The 21,036-nt window shown below is 49.1% G+C and overlaps 1 protein-coding gene across 3 annotated transcripts in view; it reads right to left on the reverse strand.

The window, feature by feature from the left end:
• Nucleotides 1-21,036, reverse strand: part of EPHB1 (EPH receptor B1) — a 428,732-nt gene that overhangs the window by 243,514 nt on the left and 164,182 nt on the right. The window lies entirely within an intron of this gene.

Consider the following 21,036-nt stretch of genomic DNA (forward strand, 5'->3'; position numbering starts at 1 on the left):
ACCTACATTTCCAAGAAGAAGGCAGGGCGCCAGGCTTCAAGGCTACAAAGCCTCTACCTATGGGGAGGAAGAGATTTACCTGGGCTGCTGTTTCCTTAGGGATTTGGCTACAGAGTTCCAACACGTTGAAGGACAAACCCCAGCCTTTCTTTCCCCAGAAGCACTGGCACAGTAGGGTGCAAATTTAGGGAATTATGTGCTGCGTTACAGAAGAATGCCTGGGCCATGGAGAATATCCTAGGCATCCAGGAGGAGATGGCATGACTTCTGGATAAAGTGACCCTTAAGCTGAAATCCAAAAACTGGGGAGAAGTTAGCCTGGTGAAAAAAAAGGGCAAAATTGTTCCACAACGAAATCTAGACAATATCTAAAAGTTGGCAAACAGGCTAAAATTCTGTATCATCTCAGGATGATTTGATCACCTTTCAACGTTCCTATGAATTGTTCCTGTGCCATGTTTACTGAGCCAGGTGGGGAAGCTGTTCTGTGTTTTCCAGGAGGGGCTGCCAGGCTGCAGTGCCCAGAGGGGCTGGTGCATGGACCCAGCCATGCCCTTGACCCTTCCTCCCTGCGCCTGCCCAGGAGCCCGGGTCAGATGAGATGTGGTTAGGCGACTGCTCTCCTGGCTGCTCCCACAGAGCTTTGAAGTCACGTGGGGAGGGGTGGTCACAGCTCATGGCTGCAGAACCCCAGTGGGGGGTAGGAGGGAGGAGCGGGGCAAGCCTGGTGACAAGCAACCAGTCCATCCAGAGGACCCACCTCTGACCATGGGCGTCAGGACTTTCAGCTACAGATCATCTTACTTCCCTGCCTTTATTTTCCCTTCATCCAATATCCTCACTATTCCCTTGATTCTGTTGGTATATATATATATATATATATATATATCCAGCGTCATTCCCAGAAAGATGTAATGCAGACTGCATGTGTGAACACACATCCTTCAGGAGGTAGGATGCTGCCCTTCCCCCCCTCACTCTGCCCACTTAGCTGTTTCGATTACTTCGTCTTTACAGATCGTGTTTTCGAACCCACTGCCCTTCCCTACCTTTAGTCCTGTAATGTCGTCTTACCCATAAAGCAAGATGTAAATAATATGACCTGCCCCTAAGGTTACTGAAGGATGAGATGGGATGAGGCAGGCGGGGCCCTCAGCACAGGGGCTGGATCACTACGTGCTTTGTGCGGGAAGAGATGAGACCAACCTGTCTCTGATGCCAAAGCAGCGGGACCCAGGGCCTCACCAACGAATCCCCACCACGGTCCTCCTCCCCTCCATCCCCACCCCAGCGGCTGACAGTCTGTCGTCTTGGTCATCGCCCAGCTCTACGCCTGCCCTTTACCCTTATCCTCGAGTCCAGGCCAGTGTGCAAGGCCTCCCCTGCCCAAGGCTCTCTGCCCCCAGACTCGGGCCCCAGCTCACGAGATGTAGCGTCTGAGGTCCCCGAGTTCTCAGAGTCTCCGGAAAAGAGTTGTCAACCTCGATTCCTAACTCAACAGAACAAAGTCAATGGCTTTTGAAACAGCTTTCTTCCTACATTTAAAAGTAAGATCACGAAAAGTGCCCCAGGAAAATCGAAGCTGGCTTTTTAAAACTCCAAATCAATATAATGTGTGAAAGTTCTCATTAAGAGAGAGGTGGGGGAGGTCAGAGAAACAAGGAGAATCAAGAAGCAAGAGATGGCAAGAGGGGAGGACTAAATGAAACAGAGGGAGCTGGGTGGGGTCCAGGGAGAGGAGAGGAGCACAGGGAGAAGGAAGAAGGCAGGCAAGGAGGTGCCAGTGCTCAAGCAGCTCAGCCAGGAGAAGCAGTGAGAGACCGTCCCCTGCAAGAAACAGGGACACGAGGAAGAACAAGGAACGGGACTCCTCAGGGGCTTACAGTCTGCCTCTGGCACTTGGGGGACAAAGCGGCAAATAGGCAATGGGCTGGCAGATACGTACGGACAGAAAAGTCAATTATTATGCCCAGCTGACAATTGGAGCAAGAAATCAAAAACTGTTTAAGAAGAGGCAGAAGTTCAGTCAGGCCTTGGGGGGTTGATGAGATTTAAAATGTGAACTCTTGGACTTGAAGGGGGATGGGTGCCAGCAGGCTACCTGTGAGAGTTGGAAAACAATAACAATGATTCATATATACTGAATGCCCTCTGAGAGCCACCCTAGGAAATAGGTTACTATTATGCCCATTTTACAGCTGAGAAAACCAAGGCACGGAGAAGTAAAGTAACCTACCCAAGGTCATACAGCTAGTAGGTGGTGGAGACAGAGTTAAGCCAGGCAGTCTGGTCCCAGAGTCTACACTCTTAACCAAGCTTTGGGGCCTGCAGTATTTGTGGGTATGTGTGCACTTTTGAATGCTTGCCTGAGACGTGCTCTTAGAGCAATGAGGAGCTATAAGAGTTTGTGAGCAGATGGTGACTGAGCCAGTCTGGGATTTAGGAAGATGAATCTGGAGATGGGGTGAACTTGGAGTACTGGGGCGGGGTTTGGTTAGAGGCCATTGCATTTGGCGGGGTCTCCAACAAGAAGGCAGAGGGATGGGATACACCCTCCATCCCAGAGGCAGCTCTAAATCACTCCACGGTACTCGCTGAAGACCATCCCCTCAGCCAAATCACCAACTTCCCACTGGCCTTTGGATCATCCCTCCTGCAGACATGTGTCTCTGTGTTGTTCCAGGTCAGATAACACTTCTCAGGGTCTCCCTGCAGAGATAAGGCACACCCTCCCACTCAGGCCTTGGAGCCAGGAGCCACAGTGTTTTCCTCTAGGATTAAGTATTCCACAAATGTTTTCTCCCCAGGTCCTTTGACCACCCCTACCCCAACCCACCCCATCACTCCTGGGCATTTTAATTCTACTTAGTTGATTCCTTTTGAAAGACCAGAATACAGACAAGGAGAGCTTTTTCTTGGCTTTCCCCCTACTGCCAGACCTACAGTGGGCTCCCCCAGAATAAAGAAGCAGGGAGTTGGGGCTTCCCTGGTGGCGCAGTGGTTGAGAATCCGCCTGCCAATGCAGGGGACACGGGTTCGAGCCCTGGTCTGGGAAGATCCCACATGCCGCGGAGCAACTGGGCCCGTGAGCCACAACTACTGAGCCTGCGCGTCTGGAGCCTGTGCTCCGCAACGAGAGGCCACGATAGTGAGAGGCCCGCGCACCGCAATGAGGAGTGGCCCCCGCTCGCCGCAACTAGAGAAAGCCCTCACACAGAAACGAAGTCCCAACACAGCCATAAATAAAAAATAAAAAAAAAAAAGAAGCAGGGAGCATTCCCATCAGGCTCCCCTGTCTGGCTGCCCAGGAAAGACAAAGGGCCAGTCAAGATAGCCAGAGAAGCAGTCCCTTTGGGCGCCTGCCCTTGGAACGGGCTGCAGACCTGGGCGTCAGGGCACACAGATGCCCACAGGCATCTAGACCACAGGGGGAGCCACAGGGCGGGGCTCCTGCAGGATGATGCGTGCCCCACACCCAAGGAAGGAGAGTGACTGCACCGGCAGCCCCCAGCTTGGTCAGCCATCAGATTTACCTGTCCTCTGAATCAGACTCCAAATGGTTCTGTCCATGGAGCCCCCAGCGGGGCTGTAGAGGGAGCAAGAAGAGGGATCAGACCCCCAGAGACGAGGATGCTGCTGAGGACCGGCGGCGATGCACAGGTGGGCAAGGGACCCATCTCTGTCAGCGCTGCCCATCCCCCAGGCTCAGGGGCCGAGCCGGGCTGTCACGGGCAAGGTAGGAGGGCCACCTGGCCTCACTCCCATCTGGGAAAGGCCTCAAATTCACACTTGATGAGAGAGTCACAGGACTGAGATGAGGAGTCCATCACAACTTCAAACATGTCACATTATCCAACCAGCCTGCCTCTAAGGGGCTGCACGTGTACACATCCCATAAGCCCTGCAAGTATCTTCTTGTAGCATAACATCAAGTATCGCAATTTTTGTGTTAAAAGCAGTTATTTGTTGAATGCAAACACTTAAATCATACCACAGTTTTTGTAACCCTGTTTTGACATTACCATACGTAGATTCTCAGAGAAAGACCAAAGATCCAGGCACTCTCTATACAGCTAAGGAGCCCTGCACCCAGTGCTGGCCCACAGCAAGGATGCTTCGAAGGGGGAGGAAGGGAAGGGGGCCCAAGGGGGAGAGGCAGCCTCTCCTGGGTGGGTCTTCCCCCTGAGGAACCACGGGAGACAGGTGTGGCCAAGGGAACAGGCGAGAAGCAATTCTCAGACACTGCAACTTTTTGTTTCTGATCTGTAATTAAGACCTCCGTTTAAGCTGGTAACACATCTTTAAAAACAAAAACCACAAAGGAAGACATTTCAACCAGATCTGCTTGAGCTTCTTTTCTGTGAATTATTACAAGTGTTAGTGGGCGTCTTCATTAAAGTATAATTTAAGAAATATTACAAGTTGGGTTCCCCCACCCTCATAGGTCTGATGACTCAAAATCAGCAGCGCCTCCCACTGAACTAAAGCAAATTTGTCAAAAGGGAAAATTAGCCGACTTGGTCTCTCCAGTGGTGGAAATGAGACAGAAATAGGAGACAACGTGGGTTTTGCTTTTCTGGGAACAAATATAGTATGTGACCAGATTCCAAACAGACCAGGAGCCTTCGCTGTTCAGAGATCATCAGAGAGCAGGGTTCCACCTTGGGGCGGGAGATGGGTGGTATCTATGGGGCAGATTCCTCTGCAGTGAGGCAGGCAAGGACCAGCTCCTTCTGCAGCCAGGTCCCAACAGACGCTCCCTCCCTTCCTGTTCCCATCAGCGTCCTGCACTCCAAATTAACATCCCCTTTAAGAACAGTGAGACTGCTGTACAAACGCAGCCTTCAAGTGCCCAGCCAGCTCCCTCCCCTCCCATCCAACCAAGCCATGGCCCCAAACCCCTCCTATATAGAAATTCCAGAGCCGACCCCAGGGAGACACAGCACCATACACTCCTTCCACCTGCCACTGGAGAGAGTGAGTGATGCTGGGACTCAAGGTAAGGACAGCATGGAGAGGGGCTCCATTATGGAGGACAGGAACCCACTAAGTCCCCCACCCCAGTTCATCTAAGCTGCCCTCTTTTCTTCTGCCATCTCCATATCTTCGTACTGTTTGCTTCTCGGATTCCCTGGGCCTCCGCCCTGATAAATTAAGCCTCTTCACTGGAACGGAAGACTGTCCAGCCAGGTGAAACCTGCATCTTAGCCGACTCTGCCTCCTAAATAGCTTTCCCCGTGCACCCCTGCCCTGCCAATTGCCTCATCGCTGAATGGCTTCCAACACCCAGGATTGAGGACTGATTAGAATTTAAGATCACTTTCCCAGGGCATTAGAGCACTTTCTTTTTTTTCAAGGGGTGTAAGGGTGAAAAAGGGATAAAGCTTAAGTTTCACGGAACAAATACTTTTAAGACATAGAAAAAAATGGTTTAATTGCTTACGTTCTTACTGGCCTCAAATAATACAGTGGGCGGGTGGGTGAGAGGAGAGCTCAGGGTGGAGTGTTTGACAAACCTGTTTTGCCTGATGAACGTGGGAGGCAGGGCTCCGGACAGCTCACTTGTGATCTGACCTGGCCTGGGAGCTTCCGCCAGCCACCCCTGCACCTTCTCCCTCTGCAGCCGTGTGCCCTGAGGGAGCCCAGCATCTCTGTGCGTCCGGTTCTTATTAATCACTCAGGACACATCAGTTAACAAGCAGACCTTCACACACCCTCAAAGTATCCCTGCCCTCATGTAGCCCACGTTCTACTGAGGAGAGACAGATAATACACATAACCAATAAGTTATACACTATTTAGAGATGATGAGTGTGAGGTAGGGGAGACAGGAGGGCTGCTGAGGGTGGTCTACACTGCGAGTAGGGTGGTCAGGGTGGGGGGCACTGAGAAGATAATATTCAAATAAAGCCTTGGAGGAGGTGAAGGAGTCATCTCTGGTACTGGAACAACTAGACATCACAGGCAAAGTAATAATAAAATGACCTTCAACCTGAACCTCCAACAAATACTTCCAACAAATGCTAACTCAAAACAGATCATAGACCTAAAGATACAAAACTATAAAACTTCCAGAAGATAACATTCGGAGAAAATCTTTGTGACTTGGGGTTGGGCAAAGAATTACTGGACATGATACCAAAAATATGATTCTTGTCCTGGAACAATTGAAAAAATAATTGGTTGGATAAATTGGGAAAAAAGGGATAAATTCTCCAGACAGTGGAGTATTACTCAGCTCTCAAAAGAAATGAGCTGTCAAACTATAAAAAGGACCTAGAGAAAACTTAAACGTATATTACTAAGTGAAAGAAGACAATTAAAAAAGGCTATATACTGCATGATTACAACTGTATGACATTCTGGAAAAGGCAAAATTATGGAGACAGTAAAATGATCAGAGGTTGCCAGGGGATGGATGTGGGGAGGGATGAACAGGCAGAGCACAGATGATTTTTAGGGCAGTGAAAGTACTCTGTATGATACTATGATGATGGACATGTCATTATACATTTGTCCAAATCCACAGAATGTACAACACCAAGAGTGAATTTTAATGTAAACTATGGACTTTGAATGATTATGATGTGTTCGTGTAGATTCATCAGTTGTAACAAATATGCCACTCTGTCGGGGGATGTTGATAATGGGGGAGGCTATGCCCATGTGGGGCAGGGGGGTATATGGGGAAAACCTGTACTTTCCTCTCAATTTTGCTCTGAACCTAAAATTGCTCTAAAAATGCAATCTTTAATAAAAAAATTTTAATGGATAAATTGGATTTCATCAATATTAAAAATGTTTGCTTTGTAAAAGACATTGTTAAGAGAAAGAAGAGACAAGTTACAAACTAGAAAATATTTTTAAATCGCACTTTCAACAAAACTACTTGTATCCAAAATATACAAAGAAATCTCAAAACTCAATAGTAAGAAAACAAATAACCTAATTAAAACTTGGGCAAAAATGTTGAATAGACGCTTCACCAAAGAGTATAAAGAGATGGCAAATAAGCACATGACAGATATTCGACATCATTATTCACTAGAGAAATGAAAATTAAAACCACCATGAAATACCATGACATACTAATTAGAATGACTAAAATAAAAAATACTGATAATACCAAAAGCTGACAAGGATGCAGAACAATTGCTATTGGTAATGTAAAATGGTACAGCCACTCTGAAAATCAGCCTGGCAGTAAAACATCCCATTTTAATATGACCTAACAATCCCTCCCCTGGGTATTAACCCTAGAGAAATGAAAATGTATGTCTACACAAAAACGTGTACCTGCACGTTTATAGCAACTATATGTAATCGCCAAAAATTGGAAACAATCGAAATGTTTTTCAGCAGGTGAATAGGTACACAAAACTATGGTGCATCCATAAAATGGAATATTACTCAGCAATGAAAAGGAACAAATTACTGACACAAACAGCAGCTAAGATGAATCTCACAGGCATTATGCTGAGTGAAAGAAGCCAGTCTCAAAAAGTTGGCACAGTGTATCATTCCATTTTAAAAGGCAAAATAACGGTGATGAAGAACAGATCACTGATTGCCAGGGGTGGGGGATGGGAGGAGGCAATGGAGATAAAGGGAAAGCATAAGGCAGCTCTTCTGTTTCCTAATTTTTATGGAGGTTACACAAATCTATACATGTGTTAAAGTTCATAAAACGGTCCAACAAAATAAGTTAAATTTTCTGTATGATAATTTTTTTAAATAAAATTTAAAGTTACTGAAAAATGTAAAAAAGAATTTTAAAAAGTTAATTTTGCAATGAGAAACTGGACAAACTCATGCCCACTTATGACTAGATGGGTGGCTTCCACAGAGACTCTAAACTCATATCCACTTATAACTAGATGGGTCATCTAGACTCTAAACTAGTTTATGTACCCATGACCCAGATCATGTTATCTAAGCCTTCTTAATATTTACCAGATCTCTGTAAATGTACCACATCCTTTCCACAATTCTCATACACCTCAAGAGAACCAGCCCCATAGATAGATAGAAAATTATCCTCTGGCTTATTTAATAATAAAATGTTGATAATATCAGCATCCGTTTTTGAACCCTTGCAAAGTGCCAAGATCTTGGCTGAACTCTACCCAGGCAGAGATCCTCATGGTGTCTTCACTGCCAGCCCGAGCCCAGTGTTAGAAGACCACTTAACACAGTGTTATAAAACCACTTAACACGATACTGAGCCCAGAGAGGTCATTCTGCTCATAAACACAGAGCCAGGACAGAACAACCCAAGCTTCCTGCCGCCAGCTCTTGACAACTACCCATCGATGGCTGTTTTCTTGACAGCTTTGTGGTCTGGCTAGTTGCATGGGAGATGGATTCAAGCCCTTATTTTCCAGAGGAGTCCTTGGGCAGGGTTAAGACGAGCTACATTGAGTTGTGTGCTACAGACAGTCCACTGCATATGGACTCTGGAAAAGTTCATTTTGAGACCTCAGCCCAGAACTGGAGGATGTTCCCAATAGATTCCAGTGGGGTCTCTCTTCTCACACGTAGCCATCACCTGAAACAGCCACCAGTGGAAGAAAATGAGCTAGCTATAGTCTTTGCTTTCCATGTTCTATTTCCTTTTCCTTTCTTCCTTCCTGACTAGTTAGTACCAATGTGTATCACGATGAGGCTTCCACTGTTCTCCTTTTCAGAAAATTACCTCATTTTTTTCAATGCACAGGGCACTGACGTCAAAACCTTTATATATCTGCATCATCACTTCGTTCACCATATGCCTGGAGAAACTGCATCTCTAGACAGGCCGAGTCACCAGGTAACCCTCCCTCCCTGTGACTGCCAGTTCTCCAAAGCCAGTCCCCCCGGGCACCTCCAAGCCTTCAGAGTGATCCTGGCCCCTTGAAGCATGGGGCCATTCTAAGCCACAGAAGAACTGCCAGATCGGTGCCCCCAGGCCCTGACTGCTGTGGTATCTGGAACCTTCTGTGAGCCTGCAGTGGGTTCAAAGATCTCCAGTCGGAGCTGGGTCCTGTCCTGACACCGGCTGCTGTCCCCTTAGCCATCCACCAGGCATCTAGCCCTTCGGCACCGGGCATCAGGGCTGCTTTTGCTTTTGGCGAATTTAATGACATGGGGTTGGGAAAAGAAATTGCCTGGTGAACCAAGAACAGGACTGGGTGAGAAAAAAGCCCTGACAGAGAGCCTTGATTTGTCAGAGGATGTTTTCCAAGCTGGGGCTTCCTGATGACTCAGTGGCTCCTCCGTAAGGGGGCTCCCCTCTCAGCCAGTGATCCCGCATTCTCTATCAGCCAGAACAAAAATGACCAATAAAAGGATACACTTAAATGTCCCCCAAACAGATACTATTGTTTACGGGGGCTACTGAGAGAGGGACAAAGATGAGAAGGGTAGATGGACACCAGCAGTGGGAGTTTACAAGAAACTCTGTCATTTCTCCTTTCCTCCCCTTTTAGGACGGGAGGTTAAGACAAGATCCCTCTTTGCTATTCTGAAGAAGCGTTGTTGCTTATTTTGACAAACTATCCCTCCCAAGCCCCTCAGGGGCCCCCCTGCCCTTCCTCCCTGGTTGATTTGCACGGGAGCTGGCCCCTCCGCTACCTCCCTCTTCCAGGCTCGCTCTCATTCTCTGGCTCTAATTAGCAACTGCTTTTTTTATTTTTGTATGCACGTTCAAAGACAGAGAGCCAGGGGGAGACTGAAAGGGAGAAAGCAAAGGTCTGTGTGAAAGGAGAGAGCAGCTGGCCTCTCCCTCGCCCCCTCTGTGTACCCGGGCCCCCGTGTTGGCAAACAGCACACAATGTCTGTCTAGAGAGCCTTTGTGGCCCAGAAGGAAGGGCCGGCACACAGCTACGGGCGGGAAAGGAGACTGGGGACATTGGGGGTGGTGGTGGCCAGAAGAGGACTGGCCATCAGGGGGAACCAGGGCAGGGAGAGGACCCGGGGGGTCAGGATGTCCGGCCACCTCTCCCTCCTCCTGGTCAGGAAGACGTGGGGGTATGGATGTCCAGCTGGCTAGTGTGCTGATGCTGTCAGCTCCCTGGGGAGCACATCCATTGCCCCCAAGGCTGCAGCAAGTCCTCAAAGGGGAGGGGGCTGCTGCCCGCGTTGGGACGGTGCGTTCACATTTAGACTCTACAAGTGGGCAAGGAGGGGCAGTAAGTGCCCCCTGACGGGGTTCAGAGCAAAGGGGAGTGGAAAGTCCAGTCCCCGAAGGTGAAACACTCTCCCAAATAACTGAGTTTGCATGAGGAAATTCTGAGGTAAGTGGGCTAGGTAAGCGGGTTAGAGCTACCTACAAGAGGGGAGGGCAGCTGTCAGCCTGAAAGGTTACATCTGTCACTCTGATTGGGTATGTTAAACCACAAACGGCTGTGGTAACTGGTTCTTAACTAGTAGCTGGACTGAAAGATTTAAAAGATGTTAGGAAAAAAAGGAAGTTTGAAAGAATTCTCATAAGCCAGGAATAATGAAGAATGGGGCTGAAGAAGCTGAAAGCAGTAGAGTGTGTTCCAGAAAAATAAAGAAATGAGAAGAGAGAAGCAGGGCATTCTACAAAGACATTTTTTTTAAAAGCTATGTTCTTTTTAAAAAATAACCTTATTATCAACACGTGTGATTACATATTCATAATTTTGATGACAAAAATTACTCGTAATATTTGCAATTGATTTCACTGATAAACATTGATTTCCTATATTTTCCTATATGAAAAAATGCATTTGTCCTTGCAATTTGCATCTAAACAGTTTCCTAGAGGAAAAAAAATAAAATGAATGGAATTAGCCATCCATTCATTAAAATTCTACCAATGGAATGTGTTTTCTCTTTTCTCTCTTTTCGAATCAACTCCAGAGAGAAGATAGACAAAAGACTAGAATAAATGGAGGAAAAGAAAAAAAAGGAAAACAGGGGAGAGACAATTTGGCCAAAGATGCAGAGGGGAAGACAAACAGAACCAGTGAGAGAAGAGAAGCCCAAGTCACAAGGGCCTCCACATTCGGATCAACACAGGCATGTGTGTGACAGACCCAGAAACCCAACAGAAACCGTCCAATTGCCTAATTCACAGAACAGGTACATTTTTGCCAAGTTCATGATTTGGCAGAGTTCTTGCATATTCCATACAATTTCAATGAGAAGCTCTATCCATCTTGTGCAAAGAGCAGATTGTCATTTTCTGCTTGAAGCACACACGTTACACTGACCTTATGTCCTCTGTCAAACTGACACATTATCACCAAATTTTAGCAAAAGGGTTTCATGATGTATGGGCTTGAAACCGTTCTGTTGATTTTCTTCTGTGTGTGCCTGTGTGTGTACAACGTGTCACTCTATTGGACAACAGACAGACAAGGCCTCTGTCATCACTGGTTACTTCCTCCATCTGGTTCTGCCATCGTCACCTCTCCGAGTGCACGCCTTGTCATCGGACTCGCACTCCGTTCCTGCCTGGTTTGTTCGGAGTTTACACTGCCCAGTTCAGCTGAGATGTTTTCTTAAACATTTTTTTTTTTTAATTTTTATTTTATATTGGAGTATAGTTGATTAACAATGTTGTGTTAGTTTCAGCGTCCAGCAAAGTGATTCAGTTATACATATACATGTATCTATTCTTTTTCAAATTCTTTTCCCATATAGGTTCTTACACAATATTGAGCCCTGTGCTATACAGTAGGTCCTTGTTGGTTATCTATTTTAAATATAGTAGTGTGTACATGTCAATCCCAAACTCCCAATTTATCTCTCCCCACTCCTCCCAGTATCTTTCCCCTTTGGTATCCGTAAGTTTGTTTTCTAAGTCTGTGAGTCTGCTTTTGTTTTGTAAATAAGTTCATTTGTATCACTTTTTTTTTTTTTTTAGATTCCACATAGAAGCGATATCATATGATATTTGTCTTCCTCTGTCTGACTTACTTGCAAAGCCTTTCTTCCTCCTCAGCTCACATCCTGCTTCCACCAATTTTGTTTTCAATGTGTTTTGTTTGGTTCTCATTTCACAGATGGCACAGTGTAGGCATTTGGGACACAGAGGCTCATCAGGGGTGGCCCTGCCCGTAGGGAGCTTGGGGAGGAGAAGGGTGAGAGCTGGGCTGACCATGGAGCCGGAGGGGTGTGTCTTTGACTCATTCTTGCCGTGAGCATGGTCCCTCCATGAACCTCCTGGTTCATACCTAGCCAATGGAAAATGCTGATCAAACTCTGATGGCTTTTCTTTGGGTACCTTAGGGAAGGCTTATATCTCAGTCCACATGGGACGCTGACGCCCTAGCTCCCATCACAAAACACAGGTCTGCCCCTAAGTAAATATTGCTCTTCTCCAGCTGGCAGAGGAATACAGAATAAGAGTTATCAGCCAGGCCTCAGAGTCCTACGTTGCATGACCTCGGCAAAGCTACTTAGCTTCTCTGTGCCTCAGTATCTTCAACTGAAAAGCGAGCATGATGATTGTATGTACTTCATAGGGCTACAGTGAAGATTTAAGAGATAATGCAGGAAAGGAATTTGGCAGAGCAGCCGGTACATATGAGTGCTCTATAAATGATAGCCACGCTGCACTAGTGCCTCAATGCAAGCTGAAAGCCAGTCCAGAGAAGTTTGCTCTGTACCCGAATCAGAGCCGTCAGCATGATCTGACAATGGAGTGTGGGACTGCCCTTCAGAGCTTACAGGCTGCTTTCTTAACCTAGGTGAACGGGGCAAGTCAGCAGTTTTTTAAACATCAGTCATTTGCATATTATCTTTACTGCTTTTTGCCATATCTACATGCCAGGTTTTTTAATTTATTATTTAACTTATTATTTTTTTTAAGCTGACTCACCTTTTAACCTGAATATATTTAAACTGAAAAGTAGTGAGGAAGGAAGGGAGGGAGTAAAGATGGAAAGGAGGGGGAGAGGGGAGAGGAGTGGAGAGGAGAGGAGAGGAGAGGGGAGATGGGGAGTAAGGAAGAGGGGAGAGGGAGGCTGAGGCTAGTAGGAGAGGTGGGAAGTCCATGGCCCCAGAGAGAAAGAACTGCTGCAGAGTAGAAGACAAAACCAAAAAGAGAATGAGGCAGTGAGCCGCAGCCCAGGGCTAAGACAACGCCCACTGGCAGAAGTAGGCCTGGGGCTTCCGCAGGCTGGGCAAGGACACCTGGTCAGGGATGGGACTGAGACACATTCAGGGCTGCTGCGGAAGGGGTGGCAGGTCTAGTGAGGGTGAGAGGCTGCAGAAGAAATGAAGAGGAGGCTGGAAGAGGCACCGGCTGAGGGCTGGTGACTTAAGAAGGGGCAGTGGAGTGGGAGTCACCAGGGTGAGCTGAGCCCCGAGGCCCCAGAGGTAAGCTGGGAGAGTAAAAGGAAGCGATGCCAGCTGGAGGGACTGGGCAAAGGGTGAGAGCTGAGGGATGCATGGGGCAGAGCAGGGCTGCAAGAAGGGGAGCAGGGAGCCCAGAACAGGCCCTGGGCAGGAGAAGAAGGATGGGAAAAGCGAGGTGTGTTTCCCCCCAAACCGGGCTTGGCCAGCCTTCCTGAGACTGGCCAGAAGGGTGGCATGGCCCTTTTGCATCAGCACCGGCTCTTGTCCTGTCCCACCTGTTCTCCTTTCCCCTACCACAGTCAGGAAACACTGAAATAGGTGCACAGCACGGGCCCAAATGTCCTGAGGCTAGAGATGGGCAAAGAATGCATGAAGGGTGGGATGAAGGGCAGGAGGGAAGGGACCAGAGGAGAGTGAAGGGTAGACCACATCGTGGAGTGAGCACACTCCAAACTGACTGCCAAGTGCAAACCCACCTAATGTAATGATGCGTGACATAGGAACACTTGCGTCTCAACCCACAAACAGGGCAATTTATGGAACTTTGCCATGTTCAATGCCCCTCATAGCAAGACAAATGGAAACTGAAACCACAGTGGGAAGCCAATTTTCATCTATCAGATTGGCAAAGATAAAAACAATTGATATTTTATTATCTTGGCAAAGGTATGGGGAACAGGAACCCTCATACATTGTTGGTGGGAGCAAAAATTGGAAGAAAATGTCCTTTTTTGGAGGACTATTTGGGAATATCTATCAAAATTAAAAATTTATATACTCTGATTCAGCAATTTTACTTCTAAGAACTTGCTACATCTTAGCTCTTAGAAAAGTCCGTGGCACACAGAAAGTCCTCAATAAATATTCATTGAATTAATTAATTAATTAATTAATCTCACAGATATGCTCACTCCTAAGTGCGAAGATGAAGGCACAAGGATGTTTGCTGAAACATTGTTTAGAAATAGCAAAACACAGGATGCAACCTACATGTACATAAATGAAGGGCCAATTAAATAAAGGTACAACCATCCAGTGGAATATTACACAATCATTGGAAAGAAAGAGGCCAGATTTCTAGGTAATACAACCAACCAAACTACTGCTAACTTTCATTGTTAAGTAAGAAAGGGGGGGGGTGTGGAACTAGGTGAAAAACCCTGTGCAGTAAGCCGTGTGCAGATGAGGAAAGGACTTGTCTACATTCTGGGTGTGCAAATGCATGGACTCTATTGGCAAGAGAATATCAGAAACTAAAACAGTGAGGGACCTGAACAGGACCAGAGTCAAAGGGAAACTTAATTTCATATGTCCTACCTGTTCAAAGCATTTAAAAAATAACAACAATGAAAGGTAACTTGGAATAAGGGAGATTTGCTTAAAAGTTCCAACCCAGGAACAAGAGCAATGGGCCCCTGATTCATTTCAGTCCTAGAAAGAAGGGCTCCGTGATGAACCAGGCTGCCTCAGGAAGTCAGAGTGTCCCATCACTGGTAGTGTCTAAGAGCAGACTGGGGGACCACTGTGGGAAAGCAAAGTACGTGTCATCTGGCGGGCTTAGAGGCCTTACCTAGCTGGGAGGGGCCACCCTCCATAGGCCACTTGTGGTCCCCTTGCCCTCTGGATATTGCAAGCACTTTCTAAGAGCCAAGAATCTAGCAGAGTCTCAGAAGTATAATCGCTTCATCTGAGTGTATAAATATAAAGGGCCTGGCAACAGTAGGTGTCCAATAAGAAACTAGAGAAAGAATGAGCATAGAGACAGTTCCATTCTAGTAGAATCCAACTAGACTGAGGAATGGGAGGCCAGAACTGTCAAGGCCTGCAAGGAGGTGACCTGAGCAGGCCCCAAGGGTCATACCTGAAGACCAAGTAACTCCAGCCCCCACTAGGGGCACTATGTGCCCACAGCGTTGGTGGGCTATTCCAGACAGAGGCCAGGGACAAGCCAGAACCTGAAGGGCCTGCTCCAGCCCTTCTCCTGACCGGGTCCCACCCTCAATGAAAACCCTTGTTAGGGTTGCTCCTGGCCCTCCGTGGCCCTAAATTCCTGTCCTGTGATTCCAAGAAGCCTCCTGAGGTTCCCCACAGCGCCTCCTTACCCTCGCCAACCTCTCCAGGGCCTGACGTAGCCGAGCTGATTTCCTCCCGACCTCTTGGGCGGTGAGCGTGCCCGCGCGTGCGCACACACACACACACACACGAGAGGGTGAACCCAGCACACCTGCAGCTGCACAGACGCCTCGCGTGGCAGGCTGGCTGGGCACACAGGAAGGCAAGATGCTCTCTGTCATACAGGATAGCTCCCGGGGCCCCAGGCAGATCGAGGCATACTCCTCTGTGCTAAGCAACATCTCCCTGGGGCTTTCCTGCCCTACCTCATTAACTGGCCCTTAAAACAAAAGTGGAAGGCTCAGCTGCAGCTGCCTGACCAGGTAACTGGTACTCCAGCTCTTAGCCAGCAAGGACAGTACAGACAGGATATCTGCAGACAGAGACCCCTCCCCTAGGGAAAGGCCAGGGTGTCCCTCTCTCAATGTCCCTGCCATGGCCCTGTTGGCAAAATAAGGCTTGCTTCTGGCGGTGTGTGAACAGGATGCATTCCTTCACCATCTGCAGCTGCCCTGAGCTGACTCTTCTCGGGCTCTTCACCCCGCTGCCTTGAGAGAGAACTGAGGCCCAGGAGCATTAGGGCGCTGTCAACACAGCTTGTCAACGGGCCAAAGCACTGGAAACAGAGCTCAGACCATCAGAGCTCCTGTGGTCCAGAACGGAGGGTCCCAGCTCCAGGCAAGCTCACATTCAGCGGGAGTTTTCATCTCCATGCTTCAAACTCAAAAGTGGTGATTCACCCTCCAGGCAAGGAAGTTTGTGCAGATGTGTGTGCTCAGGTTCTGCATACAGGGGCTGTCCAGCTCCAGAGAGAGTTGGGGGCAGGAAGCAAACGGGGCAAGTCTGACCACAGCGCTGCCTGGGCCCGGGTTCAGCCCTCGGGGCCCATGCTGTTCCTTGATGCCGATTACAGAGACACAGTCAGGCCTCCAGCCCACAGCCCTGCCGTCCCCCCCGTCCTCTTCTGGAAGCACAAAGCCTTAGACCTCACCCTTCCCGGGGAGCTTGGTGTCACCACCACCCCACCCCACCCCCGCCCAGATGCCATGCCCCTCTGGATGGCTCACAGGCACGTCAACATGTCAGAACATCTGCAGAGATGGTACTGCTCCCAGAAAGATTAAAAAGAAGATGCGGGTAGTCAACGTGGAGCCCTGTGCTGTACGGTGCGGAAATGTATGACCGTAGAGCACAGCTCCACGGAGCGCCTGGACCCAAGATAAAACAGGGGACGACACAGACACAGAGAAAGCGTCCATGGGAAAACAGCTGAGAGGGGGTGGATATTCCTGGAGCACATGTTGTGCGTCCAAGGACGGTTAATTTCAACAAAAACCAGACTCGGAAGCAGAGGCAGATGGTGGCCTCCCAGACCTGGGTCTGATCCCAGCTCTGACATTACCCAACAGGGCTCCCTGGATTGGTATCCAGAGATGCTCTCTGGCCGCCCTCTCTCCATGGATAAATGAGGCAGTCAGAATAGATGGTCTCTCCGTATCCTGCCCACTCCCAACCCCACCCTCACCGCCACCCCCCGGCTTGGGCTGTTTCAGGCTCGATGGTTCTTCATGGGGCAGTAGTGGTGGGCCCAGGGCCCCAGCTGAACTGCTCACCCCGTGATGTCTCCACTGCCCACACCGACTCAATAATGACTGTATGGTGCCTTCGTCATCATCTTTGATAATATTTACTAAGTCATGGACTTCTACCCAGGACAGCTATCATGCCCAGAACATTCTCTTTACGCTAGCACTGACCTGGGAGAATCATGATTGCTTGTATTTGGGTGCTTCTACCCCTGTCCTTCAAAAGCAGAAGGGGCGATGCAGAGCACAAGGGGGTTTGGAACCCAGAGCTTCCCCTCTCCCCTGTTCTCCTTGCTGTCCCCTGCCGCCACCAGAGTCTGGGACCACGCACCCCTGCCCCGTGTGCTGGAGTCGGTGAGGCAGAGGGCATCCTTCCAGCTCTGTTTACTGTTGCTCATGCTGGTGTCACAGCCCATTACATCCAGCCAATTACATAGGAGGCCTCTCTGGAGGGCGCTGGGCAGGGCCACCGTGGAGGCCCGAGAGGTTTCTCAATGAAGTAGCCCGTTGGGCAATCCTATCATGAAGCTCATCTTACAGGGCTGCGGTGTTAATGACCCTGGCCTCCCCCAGCCCTGAGCAGAGCGGGTCTCCCTGGGGCTTGAGAGGAGGCGTCTAGGTTGTGGCCTTCCTCTCAGTCGCCAGCCAACAGCTGATGGGCCAGAGAGAAGAGCAGAAAAGGTTCCTCAGTGCCCCTGAATGCAGCCACCAGCACAGCACCACACACACACACACACGCACGCGCGCGCGCTCTGACAGGCCCCTAGTTTCTCTTTCGACACCCAGGATGAAGGGAGGTGGAAATAGGCCCAGAAACTTCTTTTTTCCAAGAGGAGCTAAATTAGACACATTTTTCTCCCCCTTCTAACCCTGCAGATTTTTTGTCTTGACTCCCCCAGGCTTATAGATTGGCTCATCTCGGCTGCTCAGGTTGACAAAGGTGTCGAAACTGTTGAAAGGTTCAAAATGTCCCTTGGGTTTCCAGGCATGAAGGAATTTACATGTAGGTGGGAAATTACCAAGGAAAAGAGTCCCCATTTGGAGGGAGGGAAGGAGGGAAGAAGAGACCTGGGGGAGGGGCAGGGAAGTGTGGCCGAGGAGCGGGGCAGGGGGCGGGGGGGAAGGGCTGCACAGACAGTGCCCATGAGGTTGTAGGGCCCAAGGCAGGCCTTTGATGGATGCTAAGGGGCAGAAGAGACACCAAGCGAGGGACAGAGAACAGCTGAGAACAGCTCTGTCCTTCTTCAGGAGCTGCCAAGGCCCTGCCAACATCCAGAGTTGGAATGATCTTAGCTGACCCCTGAGACCAACTTTAGCTGATGCAACATTTTAGGCTCCACAGCACAGAGGGAGCTTGCCAAGCACCAGCTCTTGGCCTCCCTGGCCCAGGGACAGTTAGGCTACAGGGACTCACAAAGAGAATGGACTTAGCCATCAACCTGAGCAGGGAAGGCATGCAGGTGGGGAAAGACAAAGCCATGATTTCTCATTAATCTGCTAAACTAAGAGCATAAAACTTGAAAGTGGAGCATATGGGCCATTTTCCTAGTAATTAACAATTTCACAGACATAAATGCATGATGGGGTCAGAGTCACTGGTGGGGTCAACAGGCTGCTGTGATTCTGCCTGATCAGTCCAACCTATGTGTGCAGAAAGGATGAGTCCGGAACAGGCCTTGGGCCATGGAGACCTCTAGAAAGTGTGTGAGCCGCTTGCTGCACAGCCTGATGTGCAAGCTCCTCTTACGGCTTCCTCTGCTTGCCACCCCCTCCTTCCAGCACCTTCCCTCCTCACAACAGGAACAGCCCTAGGCCAGGACCACTCTTTGCTGGTTGAGCTGCCTAATTGGTCCCCAGATGCCTCTGCAAAACCAAGAAACTGGTCACCATGTCTTTGACAGGAGAGGGTTTAGCAGATGCAAAGCGAAAAGTCAGAATAAGATTCTTGCCTGTGATGAAAGTCTGAACTGCCAGAAAAACAATACAAAAGATATTCTTTCTGTCACCCCATAGATTCGACACATGCAGAGGTTCAGATTCAAATATCCGGAAAAGAAAGTTAATCAGATCAACATAACTGTGAATCACAGAACCATCCAGGTTTCTCCCAGCCGGGCATCTCCAGGGCATCAATTCTCAGGGCTGTATTGGGAGAGAGCAGCTTGCCTTCTTTCTCCAGTCCTACCGGGACAGCTGTTGGAGACTCACAAGACTTTCTCACCTACAGGTCTCTATTGCATCCACCAATCTCCATGCTTCTTGCCTCAGGAGAATTGCCTGTACTAGGCAAGCCACCCCAGAACTGCTGTGAAGGGCCACAGTGCCCACCTGACACCCCCCAGCATGAGCATCCAAAATGAATTGAGCACCTTCTCTTGAAGATACACCCCAAGGACTAGTTACAAGTACCTCACCGTGCACTGCCCATCCCCATCCAAAGGGTGCAGAATCCTCCCAAGATCACCATCTATGCCCCAGGCTCCTTTACCTCCCCGGGCAGCCCCTTGCTATGAGCCCTGGGGAGGGAGGTCAGGCTCAGCCATCAAGCCCGGGTTACCAGCAGAGCCAAGGTCAAAGAATTTGGAAGATTCAGCTTAAAGTTCTTGAGACAGAAGAAAAGGTGCTTTTCTGCCTTTCTAGGGCACTGAGCTCAGCCAGGCCGCTGGGCTGCAGGACCCATGATGCCGCCTGGCTTGCCACTCTCTGCTCTTAGAAATGCCACCAAAATGTGGCTGCCTGTGCCTCTGAAATGGCAAAGTGATGATGTCCTGGGCTCCCCATCTCCTCCAGGTTCCAGTGAGTTTGCAACAAGTAGTTTGTGAAGTCAGGTCAGGTTCATGACAGCTCTAGATCAGGAACATCCACCAAAAGTCGGGAGGAAGGTGGGGCTGAGTAAGGAGGATGGAAAGTAACCACTTGGATTTACATATTTGTCCCCATAGGCCCTCCCAGGACAACCACAGGAGGTGACGGACAAGCAACGGGGACACAAGAACCCCCCAAAAGAGAAAAGTTCCAATTAGCCCAGAGAAATGAGAGGCTGTTCCCAGAGTCCCAATTAAATCAGAACCAATCAATGCTTGCTCTGGTTCCTGCCGTTCTGCTCAGGAAATAATAGGAAACAAGAGGGCCCCAGCCAGCAAGTGCAGTGTGGCAACCCTTTGAAGCCTGGAGAAATCACCCGTGCTATTGCGAGCATGCCAGGCAGCTGCCGCATCTGCGCCTTTAAGAACTCAGCCTGGGGCCTGGGTCTCCACTCAGACCCTGACACATGCCCAAGAGGGCACCTCCCTCCCACCCCAAAACAATGGGACAAAGAGGAGCGCTGTGGGACCAGGCTGGGTTGGTTTTAAACCTGTCTGCGTTGATTCATCACTTGATCTGGCACTCTCTCCCCCCAGTTTCCACATCATCCATCATGGGTACCATAACCAAGAAACCCAATAAAGACACAAAGGCACAGCTCTCCGCTCTCAGCAGGCCTCAGAAAGGCTGTGTGAGTGCCCCAGCCCAGGCAATTAGCTGAGTCCAAAGGATCGCAGAGCAGGTGGGCATTAGCAATCCTGTGCCCGGTGCTTTGCCTGCAGGTGTTGTTTGGCGAGCGAGGTAAGTGGGGAAGGAGACACGCAAGGGATGTTCTGATGCTCAGGCAGAGTGGGGATGATGATGGGGGACAGCTGGCATGAGGCTCATGATGGAGAAGAAGGAGCAACCACAGCCCCCCCCACCTCCATCTTGTCCCCAAGGACTGGGGCAACCCTAGTAAGGAGTTAGGGTCAAGGTGGTTTCTGAGGTCCATATGGGAAGCCTTGCTCTTGAAAGAATCTGAAGCTTTGAAAGCCACAAGCAAAAGATAAAGGAAAACAATCTTCTCTTCCCCAACTTTGGATTCCCTCCTGTTCAGCTTCCATGTACTCAGGCAACAGACGAGCCATGGACCCTCTAGACCCCTCTATTAACTCCCAGAGAAGATCGAGTCTCAAGCCAGTTCAGCACGTTTATTGCCATGTATTGCACATGTGCTCTC

Source organism: Balaenoptera borealis, assembly GCF_965194805.1.
Source record: "Balaenoptera borealis genome assembly, chromosome: 5".
In the NCBI taxonomy this organism is placed as follows: Eukaryota; Metazoa; Chordata; class Mammalia; order Artiodactyla; family Balaenopteridae; genus Balaenoptera; species Balaenoptera borealis.